Source organism: Rutidosis leptorrhynchoides, chromosome 4, assembly GCF_046630445.1.
Source record: "Rutidosis leptorrhynchoides isolate AG116_Rl617_1_P2 chromosome 4, CSIRO_AGI_Rlap_v1, whole genome shotgun sequence".
In the NCBI taxonomy this organism is placed as follows: Eukaryota; Viridiplantae; Streptophyta; class Magnoliopsida; order Asterales; family Asteraceae; genus Rutidosis; species Rutidosis leptorrhynchoides.
This window is the reverse complement of record NC_092336.1, coordinates 260,536,559-260,551,791: the sequence shown is the minus strand read 5'-3', so window position 1 is coordinate 260,551,791 and position 15,233 is coordinate 260,536,559.

Below are 15,233 nucleotides of genomic sequence, written 5' to 3'. Positions count from 1 at the left end.
ACATTCGTTGTCCGCTTCCTTACCATTTTTGCTTGACAGGAGTTAGGGGTAGGCCCGACACGTTAAGGGTTTCGCATCCTTATTATAAATATTTTTATTTCTGTATTTAACAGAATGTGGGTCTGATAGCTGAGGGCGAGAATGACACATTCTCCTTAGTGTAGGGCACCATACTCAACAAGCCACATATTATATTAGCGTATGTAGTTTTTAGACAGCGGAGTCTGCATCTGATCATTTTGGGTGAGGATGACACACTCTCCTAAGTGTAGCGGTGCGTTCCCAATAAGCCAACGTAGGATTTTTATTTCCTTTTATTTCTATTTGAATGTAATGCTCAAACATGTGTACATATTTATATATAATGAAATTATAATCATTGAGTAACGTAGTTTGAACTTTAGTCATGCGTGTGTTGTTATTATGTTCATGTCGTGGCGGGACACATTTAATTAACAACTTATCCACGTAATAGCTGTATAAAATTAGGCAAATTATTTATGTTGTATGACGGTTGCAACCCCTCAATACGAACAATTAAGTATTTTAACCGCGGGAACAAAGCAATGTTTTCTGCATATCCGTCCACAAGTTCGATGGCGCTAAAGCAAACCAATGCTTTACAATTTTATACTCTCGGCTACTTTTTATGATTGTTTAAAAAATGGGTTAAAGCTATAAATATACTATATACTTTCATTTTTGTTCCAACGTAGGCTATATAAATAATAAATTACCAGTGTAGGTCACATACTTTCAAAAAGTATTCTAATATAGGCTATTGGTGACCGGCTACCTACTAAAGTGGTAAAATCAATTTTTCGGTAAAATCAATTTTTTAACATTTTTTATAACTTTATATGGCTACAAATATGTTATATACGTTTATTTGTGTTCCGATGTAGGCTATATACAAAAATGATTTGTTCCGATTTAGGCTATATACTTTCACTTTTGTTCGCTCATTTTTGTTTTATCCGGTTAACAAGTTCAATGCGTTCATATTAGCACATTTTTTGAAAGTATATAGCCTACACTTGTATTTTATTGGGTATATATACTATATTGGAACAAAAGTGAAAGTATATAACGTATTTATAGCTTTAGCACCTAAAATATTCATGTGCATTAACAAACCAATGTCATTTTACATCATATTTTTAACAACCCAATTCTTTTCACAAGAGTCGTTCTGACCAAACAATGTCCAGGGAATATGGACAAGCAATCCAATACTTGTATGTTTATAGTCATGAGTGTGCAGCTCTCCGTACTGTGTGGTGTACCTGCATATGAAGCAAACCAATGTTCTACTACTGTAAATATTAATAGTATCTTAGTATCCAAAGTAAAGTATGGCACTTGGAACCCGGAGTGTGTCCCTGTGTGGCTGGGGCGCGCAATCAACAAAAAATACTACAACTTAATAGTTATTGGAAAAATGGAATTTAATATGCATACTAACTTGTGAAGTTGTCTTATTAAAAACTAAATTAGAAAAAGAAATAATTCAGTATCAATAGAAAAATAAACAAAAACTAGATGGGGTGATCAATCCCATGACAGTGTTCATAATATTGAAGACAATCACATGTATCACTTCTTTAATGTTTGCGCATGCCAAGTGCGCGATATGGGCTTTCCGCTCAATTCTATAAGTCGATACGCCCTTGTATCGATTATGTCAATAACTTTGTATATCCCTTCCCATTTTGGACCTAACTTGCCAATACTATCCGCTCTGCTTGCTTCATTTTTGCGCCAAACCAAATCATCCATCTGAAAAGATAATGGTTGAACGCGTTTATTATAGTAGCTAGCGATCTTTTGCTTGTTTTCTTCTTTGAGTGCCACCATTTCTCGGCGCTCCTCAAAAAAGTTAAGATTTTCGCGCAGCTCCTCGCTATTTCTACTTTCATCAAATGAGGCTGTGCATCTTGTTGGCACATTATTTTCCGCAGGTATTACTGACTCTTACCCATATGCCAGGCTAAAAGGCATTTCTTTGTTTGAACCATTTAGTGTTGTTCGGTGTGCCCAGAGGATGTTAGGTAAATCATCAACCTAACCTTTACGGCACAAGCCTAAATGTGCTTTGATGCCCAAGACTATGTAACAATTCGTAACCTCACATTACCTATTAGCTTGGGTGTGAGACTGAAGTGAAGGTTTGCTTCACATTTAACTCTTGGCACCATTCCTTGAAAGGGTTATTTGCAAAATGTGTACCATTTTCGCTAACTATTTTATTTGGAATTCCAAACCGGCACACAATGTACTCCCACACAAAGTTACTGATTTGCATGCCTGATAATGCTAAAAACGAACACATATTTCATAGCATTATCCTTCAAGAAAGACAAGCTTTTAGTTGCTATTGTTCTATTTACAAGTGATATTCGTTTAAATAATAAAAGGTGAAGACAAAAGACAGATTCGACGATTTGAAGACACAAACGACCAAAAAGATAAAAAGTACAAAGTACAATTCAAGTGGTTCAATTTATTGATGAGAAACGTCTCAAAATTACAAAAGTACAAGTCGCAAAACGTAAAGTACAAGATATTAAATTGTACGAAAGGACGTTCGAAAATCCGGAACCGGGACATGAACCAACTATCAACGTGCAACGCAACGGGCCTAAAATTACAAGTCAACGATGCACAAGAATATAATATAATATATATATAATTATATAAAATTACATATATTATATTATATAATATTTAAATACGAGCAGCCCACGTTTTGGAATCATATGTGACCAGGAAAAGGAGGCCATGCGATCGCATGGCCTGGAGGCCTTAAATCCATGCGATCGCATGGAGCACTGTACATGGCCAAGTCCTATAAATTGCAACGTTTGGTCGACGAATTTTTATCACATCTTTTTTTTTCCTTTCTTTGCACTCTCTCAACATATATATATATATATATATATATATATATATATATATATATATATATATATATATATATATAATTTTAATTTAAGATTAATAATAATAAGGTTATAGTGGCGAATGTTTTAAGTTTGTAAGTCAAAATTCTGCCCGTGTAACACTACGCTATTAATACTCATTGTAAGTTATGTTCAACCTTTTTAAATTAATGTCTCGTAGCTAAGTTATTATTATACTTATTTAAATCTAAGTAATCGTGATGTTGGGATAAATATTAAAGACGAGGTTATTGGGCTTTGTACCATAATTGAGGTTTGGACAAAAGAACGACACTTGTGGAAATTAGACTATGAGCTATTAATGGGCTTTATATTAACTAAACGATACCTCGTTAATTTAATATAAAGGTTACAATTTGACTTATCTATATATAACCACATACGCTTAATCGGGTACGGTGGGCGAGATATCTATAAATACGAATAATTATTCATTTTACCGGATACGGGAATGAATTGATAGTCAATGGACTCATTAAAATAGGGGTGGATTACATACAAGGACACTTGGTGTAATTGTTAATAAAGTATTAAAACCTTGGATTGCACACAGTCGATAACCTGTTGTAATCATTAACAATGTATTAAAACCTTATTACAGTTTAAGTCCCCAATTAGTTGGAATATTTGACTTCGGGTATAAGGATAATTTGACGAGGACACTCGCACTTTATAATTATGACTGATGGACTATTATGGACAAAATCGTATGGACATATCGAATAATCCAGGACAAATGACAATTAACCCATGGTAATAAATTAAAATCAACACATCGAACATCATGATTACGGAAGTTTAAATAAGCATAATTCCTTTATTTTATATCTTATCGCATTTTTAATTATCGTACTTTTAATTATCGCAATTTTATTTACCGTCATTTTATTTATCGCACTTTTAATTATGGTACTTTTATTTATCGTCATTTAATTCACGATTTAAATTAAGTTGTATTTATATTTAATATTTTACATTAGGTTTTAATTGTGACTAAAGATTTAAAATTGACAAACCAGTCATTAAACGGTAAAAACCCCCTTTTTATAATAATAATAATAATACTAATTATATATATATATATATATACATATATATATATATATATATATATATATATATATATATATATATACAAATATAGTTTAAAAATATAGCGTTAAACTTGGCTAGTTCCCTGTGGACGAACCGGACTTACTAAAAACTACACTACTTTACGATTAGGTACACTGCCTATACTGTTGTAGCAAGGTTTAGGTATATCCACTCTATAAATAAATAAATAGCTTGTGTAAAATTGTATTGTATTTAATAGTATTTCGTAGTAAAAATATAACTATTTCGTATACACCTCGCATAACATCAAGTATTTTTGGCGCCGCTGCCGTGGATATCGAAGCGAAACGCTATAAAAATTTTTTTTTTTAAATATTTTTGTAAAAATATAATATTTCTTATTTTGTAAAAATATTTTGTTTTGGTAATAAGTGTTAAAATTACAAAAATATAAAAACAAAAAGAAAAGAAAAATATTTTTCTATATTTTAAGTGTTTAAATTAAAAAGGTTTTTAATTTACAAAAACTAATAGGTATTTTTTTAAATATAAGTTTTTATTATATATTATATTTTCTATAATTTAATATATATATATATATATATATATATATATATATATATATATATATATATATATATATATATATATATATATATATATATATATATAATCTAGACTTTATATATAAAATTAATAAGTATTTTTATTTATAAATTTAAGTTTATATAAATATGTTGTAATATTTAGAAAATTAAAATCATAATAATAATTAAATTGAAACTGGGCCGAAGCCTATCGAAGCCCAACAGCAGGCCTGGTAACTTGTTTCATGCGATTGCATGGATCAGACGCCCAAATCTCATGCAGTCGCATGAGTTAGTCTGACAGTTGAAACCTAGTACGCAATTAATACGGTTTAGGGTTTAAATTAATTATTATTATTATTATTAACCTAATTAGGGTTAATTATTTTATTAATTAGTTTTAGTTTTATTTAATTTGTATTTTTAAGTCATAATTAGTTTTATTAAATATATAAACTTAATACTATTATAAAATAATAATATAAAAATAATATTTTTATAAAAATAAGTAATTTTATCATTTTTGTATCTTTTTATTATTTAGTACGTAATTGTATATTTATCGTTCGTAACTAGTTTTAAACTTAGTTTTTGCCGTAGTTAATTTTTATTTCTAGATTTTTAGGCTTTACCGTAAAATCCTTTAAGTACTTTTTCTTTAGACTAAGATTTAGGTGCTTTAAAATTTTACGACGTCGCTTATCGCTTTAATATTTTATAAATTTTAGTGCCTTTTAAGTTATTGTTGTTTTGAATATAGAATTCCTTTTAAGCTTTAATACCTTTAGACGCAACTTTTAATATTTAGTTTTTAGACTTTTAAGTTTCGACGTTTTTCTTTCTTATTTTTATTTTTCGACCTTTTATTTTTCGACCTTTTATTTTTCGATGTTTTCGACGCACTCTTTTTCTTTCTTATTTCTCGACGCTCTAGTTTTTAGGACATAGAATTTTCTTTCTTTTCTTTAAATTTCGACGAAAATTATTTTAAGTGGTTAAATTGATAGACATCCAAAATTTTCTGGTTCGTAGTAATAGTTGGATTTGTTAGTGGCTAGTTGTGGGCTTCCGATTTAAAGGGTCCTGGCTACCTGCTGCATCTATTGGCTATTCAAAACGTGGGCAAAATCAGAAAAGTCTATTAATTTGATAACTTATATAATTTTTATCTTTATAACTTATAGGATATTCAGTGAATGCACCGAGCAAAACATTCACCACCTTTCATACGTTCACCACTTGTAACTCGATCAAGACATCTAGCCAACATTGTCGCCGTTGATTTTTCTTTAGAATCGTAATCTAGTCAACCAAGTACTCCAATTCAAATTTCTGATAATCCATTTTTTGAACCCGACCTCACAATTGAGAATCCGGAGGATATTCAGGGACAATTCAGAGATCCTGAACCACTAATCATTCCTCCTGAACCACAAATTACTCATCCAGAAATTGTCGAGGAAGAAACCATTAAATCAGAATCCTCTAGTGATTCAGATTCAACAAATTCAATCATGGAAAATCTGGAACCTCTAAGTATGGAAGACTGAATGAGGGCTAAACGCACTGGCCAAGGTTATGCAATTACTCAACCAGACATTAATGTGCCAGATTATGAAATCAAAGGAAAAATACTACATATGGTAACTAATTAATGCCAATTTAGTGGTGCACCGAAGGAAGATCCAAATGAACATCTTCGAACCTTTAATTGGATCTGTACTCTATTCAAAATAAGAGAAGTAGAGGATGAACAGATCTATCTCATGTTATTTCCCTGGACTTTAAAGGGAGAAGCCAAAGATTGGTTAGAATCGTTACCTGAAGGGGCGATTGATACATGAGATGTTTTAGTTGAAAAATTTCTTAAACAATTCTTTCCGGCATCTAAAGCCGTGAGAATTCAAGGAGAAATTGTTACGTTCACACAAAAGGCAAATGAAACTCTATATGAGGCGTGGACAAGATTTGGAAAGTTATTGAGAGGATGTCCTCAACATGGTTTAGACAGTTATCAAATAGTACAAATATTCTACCAAGGATGCGATATTACTACACGAAAAGACATCGATATAGTAGCTGGTGGTTACTTTAAGAAGAAAACCGCAACTGAAGCTTACAAAATTATTGATAACACTGCTTCCCACTCACATGAGTGGAATCAAGAAAAAGACATCGTTAGATCATCTAAAGCGGCTAGAGCCGATTCTAACCATGACTTTGATTCCATTTCTGCAAAGATAGATGCTTTCGAGAGACGAATGGAAAAGATGACTAAGGATATTCACGCAATACGAATTAGTTGTGAGCAGTGTAGAGGACCACATTTGACAAAAGATTGTCTCAGTATTGAACAAACAATGGAACAAAGAGAGAATGTTTCATACATGAACCAAAGGCCTTGAAATAATTACCAAGGTAATTATCAACCGCCAAGACCAAACTATAATCAAAATCAGAATTATAACCGAAATGTTCCATACAACAATCAACAAGGTCCTAGCAATCAGCAAGTATCCAATAATACTTACAATCAGCAAAGACCTATTTTTCAAAATAAACCACCAAAAACCGATGATAAAAAGCCAAATTTAGAAGATATGATGTCGAAGCTAGTTGAATCTCAAACGCAATTTTTCACATCTCAGAAAAAAACCAATGAACAAAATGCTCAAGCATTTAGAAATCAACAAGCTTCAATCCAAAATCTGGAACAAGAAGTAAGCAACCTAGCAAAGTTGATAGGTGAAAGAAAACCGAGGAGTCTACCTAGTGACACAAATGCTAACCCCCGAAATGAAACAGCTAAAGCCATTACCACAAGAAGTGGTATTACACTTAAACCACCTGAAATACATGTAATTTCTGATGACTCTACACAGGCACCACAGCCTGAGCAAGAGAAGGAAACAAAACCGGTAGTTGAAAAGGTTAATGAAGATAACACAGTTAAGGCTAAACCTTATGTTAAACCATACCAACCACCACTTCCTTATCCGAGTAAAATGAGAAAAGATAGACTTGAAGCCGAGCAATCCAAATTTCTGGATATGTTTAAACAAATAAATGTAAATCTTTCTTTCATTGATGTAATTTCAGGAATGCCAAGATATGCTAAATTCCTGAAAGATCTAATCACAAATAGAAAGAAAATGGAAGAACTTTCGGCTGCTACTATGAATGCTAATTGTTCTGCAGTACTGTTGAATAAACTACCAGAAAAAATCTCAGATCCAGGAAGTTTCACAATTCCATGTTTTCTGGGTAGTCTTAGTTCAATAGAAGCATTGGCAGATTTAGGTGCTAGTATAAATTTAATGCCATATTCATTATACGATAAACTAGACCTCGGAGAATTGAAACCAATACGAATAAGCATACAACTAGCCGATCGATCAGTAAAATATCCTAGAGGGATAATGGAGAACATGCTAGTTAAAGTTGGTACTTTAGTATTTCCAGTAGATTTTGTTATTCTGGACATGGAAGAAGATTATCGAGTTCCTCTCATATTAGGAAGACAATTCTTAAACACGGCTAAAGCAATAATAGACGTGTTCGGTAAGAAACTGACCCTAAGTATAGAGGACGAGAGTGTTACCTTTTCTGTTGATAGAGCCATGCAACAACTGCAATCTGCAGATGATACATGTTATTATATTCAAACTATAGATTCACATGCAGAATTGTTAGAAGAATTTCCAGAATTACAAGGAACAGGAGAATGTTCTTTAGGAGAAGGAACTGAACCAATTGATGAAGCTGAAATGTTAGCTGCACTCATGGCTAATGAATATGAACTAACAACAGAAGAACTTCAAATGCTAAAAGAAGAAGACAGATATCGATATAAATCGTCGATAGAAGAGCCACCGATATTAGATTTAAAGCCACTTCCAAACCATTTGGAATACGCTTATTTACATGGTGAATCTGAATTACCTGTAATAATATCATCTTCTCTTACGGAAAATGAAAAATCTCAACTCATTTATGTGCTAAAAGCTCATAAACCAGCTATTGCATGGAAGATTCATGACATTAAAGGCATAAGTCCTTCGTATTGCACACATAAAATCCTTATGGAAGAAGGTCATAAAACCTATGTGCAACGCCAACGAAGACTAAATCCAAATATGCAAGATGTTGTTAAGAAAGAAATAATTAAACTGCTAGATGCATGTTTAATTTATCCAATCTCTGATAGTCCATGGGTAAGTTCAGTTCAATGCGTACCTAAGAAGGGTGGCATGACTGTCATCACAAATGAAAAAAATGAGCTTATTCATACTAGGACTGTAACTGGATGGCATGTTTGTATTGATTATAGAAAATTAAATGATGCCACCAGAAAAGATCACTTTCCCTTACCTTTCATTGATCAAATGTTGGAAAGGTTAGCCGAAGAACTTTCAAATTCCAATAGCACCCGAGGACCAAGAGAAAACCACATTCACGTGCCCTTATGGTACTTTTACTTATAAACGCATGCCATTTGGACTTTGCAACGCCCCTGCAACCTTTCAAAGGTGCATGATGGCGATTTTTCACGACATGATAGAAGAATGCATGGAAGTTTTCATGGATGACTTTTCAGTCTTCGGTGATACTTTTGAAACATGTCTAGTTAATCTTGAACGAATGCTAATTAGATGTGAACAATCAAATCTAGTATTTAATTGGGAGAAATGCCATTTCATGGTTAGAGAAGGCATCGTTCTTGGTCATAAGATTTCAAAGGAAGGAATTGAAGTGGATAGAGGTAAAGTGTATGTAATTGCTAAACTTCCACATCCCACCAATGTTAGAGGAGTTAGGAGTTTTCTAGGGCATGCCGGTTTTTTCCGACGTTTCATAAAAGATTTTTCTAAAATTGCCACTCCTATGAATAAACTCCTAGAAAAGGATGCTCCATTCATCTTTTCGGATGAATGCAACAAATTTTTTATTATTATTATAGAAAAGCTCACTAATGCGCCGATCATGATAACTCCAAATTAGAATCTACCATTTGAACTTATGTGCGATGCAAGTGATTTTGCAATGGGAGCCGTTTTAGGACAAAGGATTGAAAAACGATTTCAACCTATTTATTACGCTAGTAAGATGTTACAAGGAGCACAAACAAATTACACAACTACTGAAAAAGAACTCCTTGCTATTGTCTTTGCTTTTGACAAATTTCGTTCATATCTCGTTCTAGCAAAAACGGTGGTCTATACTGACCATTCTGCTCTTAGATTCCTATTTTCAAAACAAGATGCCAAACCACGATTAATCCATTGGATCTTACTCTTACTAGAATTTGATATTGAAATCCGAGATAAAAAGGGAGCAAAAAATCTCGCAGCTGATCATCTTTCTCGTCTTGAAAATCCAGAATTAGAAGTTCTAAATGAATCGGCCATACAAGATAACTTTCCTGATGAATATCTTTTAAAAATCAATTATAGTGAAATTCCATGGTTTGCAGACTATGCAAACTACTTAGTATGTGGATTCCTTGAAAAAGGGTTGTCGTACCAAAAACGAAAGAAATTCTTTAGTGATATAAAACACTATTTTGGGAAGATCCACATTTGTTTAAAAGTTGTCCCGATGGAATAATCCGCCGATGTGTATTCGGGGATGAAGCTAGTCAAATCTTAAACCATTGTCACACAGGATCAACAGGAGGGCATTATGGGCCTCAACTCACAGCAAGAAAAGTTTACGACTCTGGATTCTATTGGCCTACAATTTTCAAAGACGCGCACCTTCTTTGTAAATCCTGTGATGCATGTCAAAGGGCCGGAAAAATAAGTCAATGTGATGAAATGCCACAAAATGTCATTCAAGTATGTGAAGTATTTGACGTTTGGGGTATTGACTTTATGGGTCCATTTCCAAAATCTCATAATAATCTCTATATTCTCGTTGCCATTGATTATGTATCTAAATGGGCGGAAGCACAAGCTCTCCCAACTAACGATGCACGAGTTGTAGTCAATTTTTTAAAACGTCTTTTTGCTAGGTTTGGAACACCGAAAGCTTTAATAAGTGATCGGGGTACTCATTTTTGTAATAATCAACTTGAGAAAGTTCTTAAAAGATATGGAGTAACTCATAAAATCTCAACCGCTTATCATCCACAAACAAGTAGACAAGTTGAAAATATCAACCGAGCTTTAAAACATATTCTAGAATAAACTGTAGGATCAAATCCGAAGGAATGGTCCATGAAATTGGAGGATGCACTCTGGGCTTTTAGAACATCCTACAAAACTCCAATTGGAACCACACCTTTTAAACTCGTTTATGGAAAAACATGTCACCTTCCAGTAGAAATTGAGCACAAAGCGTTTTGGGCTTTGAATACATGTAATCTTGATTTGCATGAAGCCGGACGTCTACGGTTAAGTCAATTAAATGAATTAGAGGAATTGAGACATGAGGCATACGAAAATTCGTTAATATTTAAGGAAAGAACGAAGAAATGGCATGATAAAAGAATCAGAAGTTCAAAAGAATTTAAAGAAGGAGACAGAGTTCTTCTTTTCAATTCACGATTCAAGCTATTCCCTGTAAAATTGAAATCAAGATGGTCTGGACCATTCATAGTCAAAAAAGTTTTCCCATACGGAACAATAGAGTTAATAAATTCAAATGGGATTGAATTTAAAGTTAATGGTCACAGAGTTAAACATTACATAGATAATCCAATGGAAGTTGAAGATGAAGTTAATCACAATTTCGACACCACAGCTAACTAAGTGTGGGAAGATTCGAATCTTTTAAGGATAATATATATTTCTGTTAGAGTTAGATTTTCTGTTTTCGTGTAGTTCTCGAAAATAGAATCCGAATGGTCTTTCCCTAGCAGATCCTAAAGAACTAGTCTTCTCCCTCCATTCTGAATTTCTATTTCTTTTAGGTTTTACGAGATGAGGAATTCCTTTGATCTGAACCATGGTCTACTACTACACGCTATGATTACTAAACGTAATAATAACACTTTTCCGAGTGAACTGGTATCATTCATAAGAGGCAAAATGGACGAAGTGAGAAAAGAACTCATGAAAGATCATCATAAGACACATTTTGGTAAAGGAAAATCAAAATCCGCAATAAAAAGAAGAGCACGACACCTTGAAAGATGTCATAAATGCAGAAAATGGTCACATGAAGGTAAATGTTAGAACAATCAAACATATTCAAATACCGAATTTGTTACTCTATGCAGAGAAGGACCGTTCATATGTTTAGAAGAAAAGTTATTCAAGAATCGAGGTTACGCTTATGCATCTATGGAAAACCAATTCACACGACTCTCCTTTGAGTCGGCTAAAGCAGGTCTCTGAGAATTCTATCTCACAGGTAAGTATGTACAGTTTTTAATTTTTTATGTTATTTTTATTGCTTTTAACCTTTTGATAATAAACGCTGAATCGTTCGCTATAAAGTATTAAATTGATATTCAATAAAATTAGGTATGCGAAACTGAAATTATTGATATCATACAAAAATTTATTACATCACTGCGAAATTTACCGTTTATTCTTAAGGTATAAATATCTTTAATCAGTCAATCTAAAATATTTCAAAAATTCGTCAGGAGTAAAACTAGGTAAAATAACCGGAATTACTTTACCCAAAAAAAGGGGCGTATATTTTTGATAATATTTGATTGATTAAAGTGGGATAAAAGACCAAAAAGATTTTTAATTTTAATTTTTACCTTATTTTTAAATTAATATTAAATTATTATTGTAAAATTTTAAAATCAATATATTTAAGTTTTTAAATATTTTAAAAATTAATATTTTCAATATAAGTTTGTAAAATTAATGTATAAAAATATTAATAATATTAATATGAATTTTTAATTTTATGGATTTTAAATTTAAGTTTGGTGTGAATTTAAAAACTAAAATTTACTTTATTTCATTAAGTTAAAAATTTGATATTTAAAATTCGTCGTGAGTTGAAGACTAGGTCGTTGAACCGAAATTGCTTTACCCAAGGAAGAGACGAGAAATTTTATTATCATTATTTTTAATCTCATTGACCTAAAGTATGCAAAAACATTAAAAAATCCAAAAACCTTAGCTTTTAAAACAACGTTTTAAAAAGACAAATTTTTAAAATTTTGTCGAGGGACGAACTAGGTTAACGTACCGAAACGCCCTCAATATAATAGGAAACAAAATTTTAAATTTATTTCATTTTTGTTTTTATAAGTCAAAGGTTTGCCACACAACATGCGATCGCATGGGAGTTGCACTGGGTAACCATGCGATCGCATGCCCCCAGAATGATGGTCAGGAATAAAAGTTCCAGCGAGCTGCTCTCTGTTCCACTTTCACACACACACACACATCCACGAACACATACACACAAACACCCCTAAAATCACCAATTTTTTACCAAAATCAACGAAATTCGTCACAATAATCCGCTACAAACGTGTCTTTTCTCAGATTGGGAAGCAGGAAGGTAAAAATTTCACCCCTAAACTCATAAATTTCCTACTTTTTGTGATAATTTTAATTAATTGCAATAATTTTATTTTGTTAATTTCTAGTGTAATTAGAGTTAAATTGTTAGTATATTATGCTTGTATAACCTAGATTGATGCTATTTAACATGATTTGAAGCCTAAAACTTCAAAAAATTTAGAAATCTAGGGTTTGTGTTCTTGAGCAATTTGGGGCTTTTTGATATAAACAGGTTATGGCCGATTTTTGTTATGAATTAGTGCTAAATTAAGTAGTGTAACATGTTTAGGTATCTAAATGATCCAAACATTGATCCTAAACATGATTTTTGAGAATTAAAGTGGACTTTTTAAGTCTAAAATTCATGAACTTGATTAATTTGATATAAATGCCATTTGAAACTTGTTTAATTGCTAGTAATGATTACTTTGACATGTTATTTGAGATAAAAGCTTATGAACTTTGTAAACATTTTCATATATGATTATTTGAAAATGTGTAGAATTGATAAAAAATATGAAAATAAGTATAAGTTTAATCTGTATTAAACATGTTATTGTAATTGTTTGAATTTGTTATTTTGCTAACACTAATGCATATTTGGATGCACAAATTTTGTGTTTAATGTATTTTGCAGAGAAATACAGATACGGACGGTGCATCATCGTCTAGGCAACCTGATCCGGAACCACAACCAGAGATGCAATATCACGAACCGGAACAACAACTTGAACAACAACGTTATGATCAACACATGCCATACTATGAGCCGGAGTCACCATTTTTTATTGCCTACGTAGTATTTCCCGTTCACCATATAATAGAACACCCAACAATTCATGAAGAACAGTTGCATCCCAATTTAAGGATTGATAGAAGTTGGAGAGATTACCCGACGTACCAAAGTAACAAATTTAAGCTTTGGACCAAAAATGTAGAAGTACCAAGGGTAATAGATTGGGAGCCTTTGGAAAGGGTCCACCTAGCTAACTCAGTTAGGCAGCATCTAATCCAAAGGTATGGCAGCTCTTCTTTTACTGATTGGGAATGTTTATTTACCACTCGTAGGCCTGTATATAAAGAGTGGTTTGTTGAACTAATGAGTACTATAGCTTTTAATAAGGATATAGATATGTTAAACGATAAGAGTTTTCTTTGATTTTTACTTGGCCATAGGATGTACAGGATGTCCATGCTGGACATGGCCAGGGCTTTACAGATTTACACTTCCGCTGAATTACTATCACCTGATTGTACAAATTTGATTTATCATGGTGAGCTGGTAGATAGAAATTTTGACGCTAACGCCATCTGGAGGCGTATGTCAAATTTTAATGTGTTTACGCGGGGAGGAAGACACTCCTATTTAGATATTAATAAAGCCGAGCTTCGTATAATACATAGATTCTTAGCAAACTCGATTACACAAAGAGGTAACAACAAGGAGAAAATTACCTTACACGATTTATTTTACCTTAAGTGCATTCGAGACACTAGAAGCTTTATTAATATCCCCTACTGTGTTGGTTTTTATCTGTCCAAAATGGTGGAAGGTATACAGGAAGGGGGAATAATAGGAGGAGGTATTTTTGTTACTCTCATTGGAGAGTATTTAGGTGTAGATAGGGAACAAGGGGGTTCGATGATGGTATGTACGGAGCATGACGAGACTTTAGGTGTGCAAGTCTATCAAGGTGCAAAGGTATTGACTAGGAGACGCAATCAGGCAATACCATATCAGGGCCGCCATTCATAGGTAGAGAGGGGTTCGAATGAGGAGATGGAGAAAGCGGATGACATTAGGGATGTCATTAGGGATAGTGCTACTGACATTTTCCAGCGTATAGATGAGGTAGAAATGACTAATGAGGATAGACATTGTTGGTATGAGCAGTGGCAAGCCGCGAATGAGTATGAGACTTCTAGGAGACGCAAACATGATAGCTGGTAAGTTCATCAGCACCAAATCATGAGCCAGCTATCATATCAGGTACCAAATAACTACATCTCGACTCGACCTGCTTACTATCCACCACATCAGCCCGACATACGACCACCCTATGACCTGTACGACCCTAATCAAGCATACCAGAATACCTATCACCAACCATGGAACCCGAACGATGATATGAACTGGAACCCCTATCCAA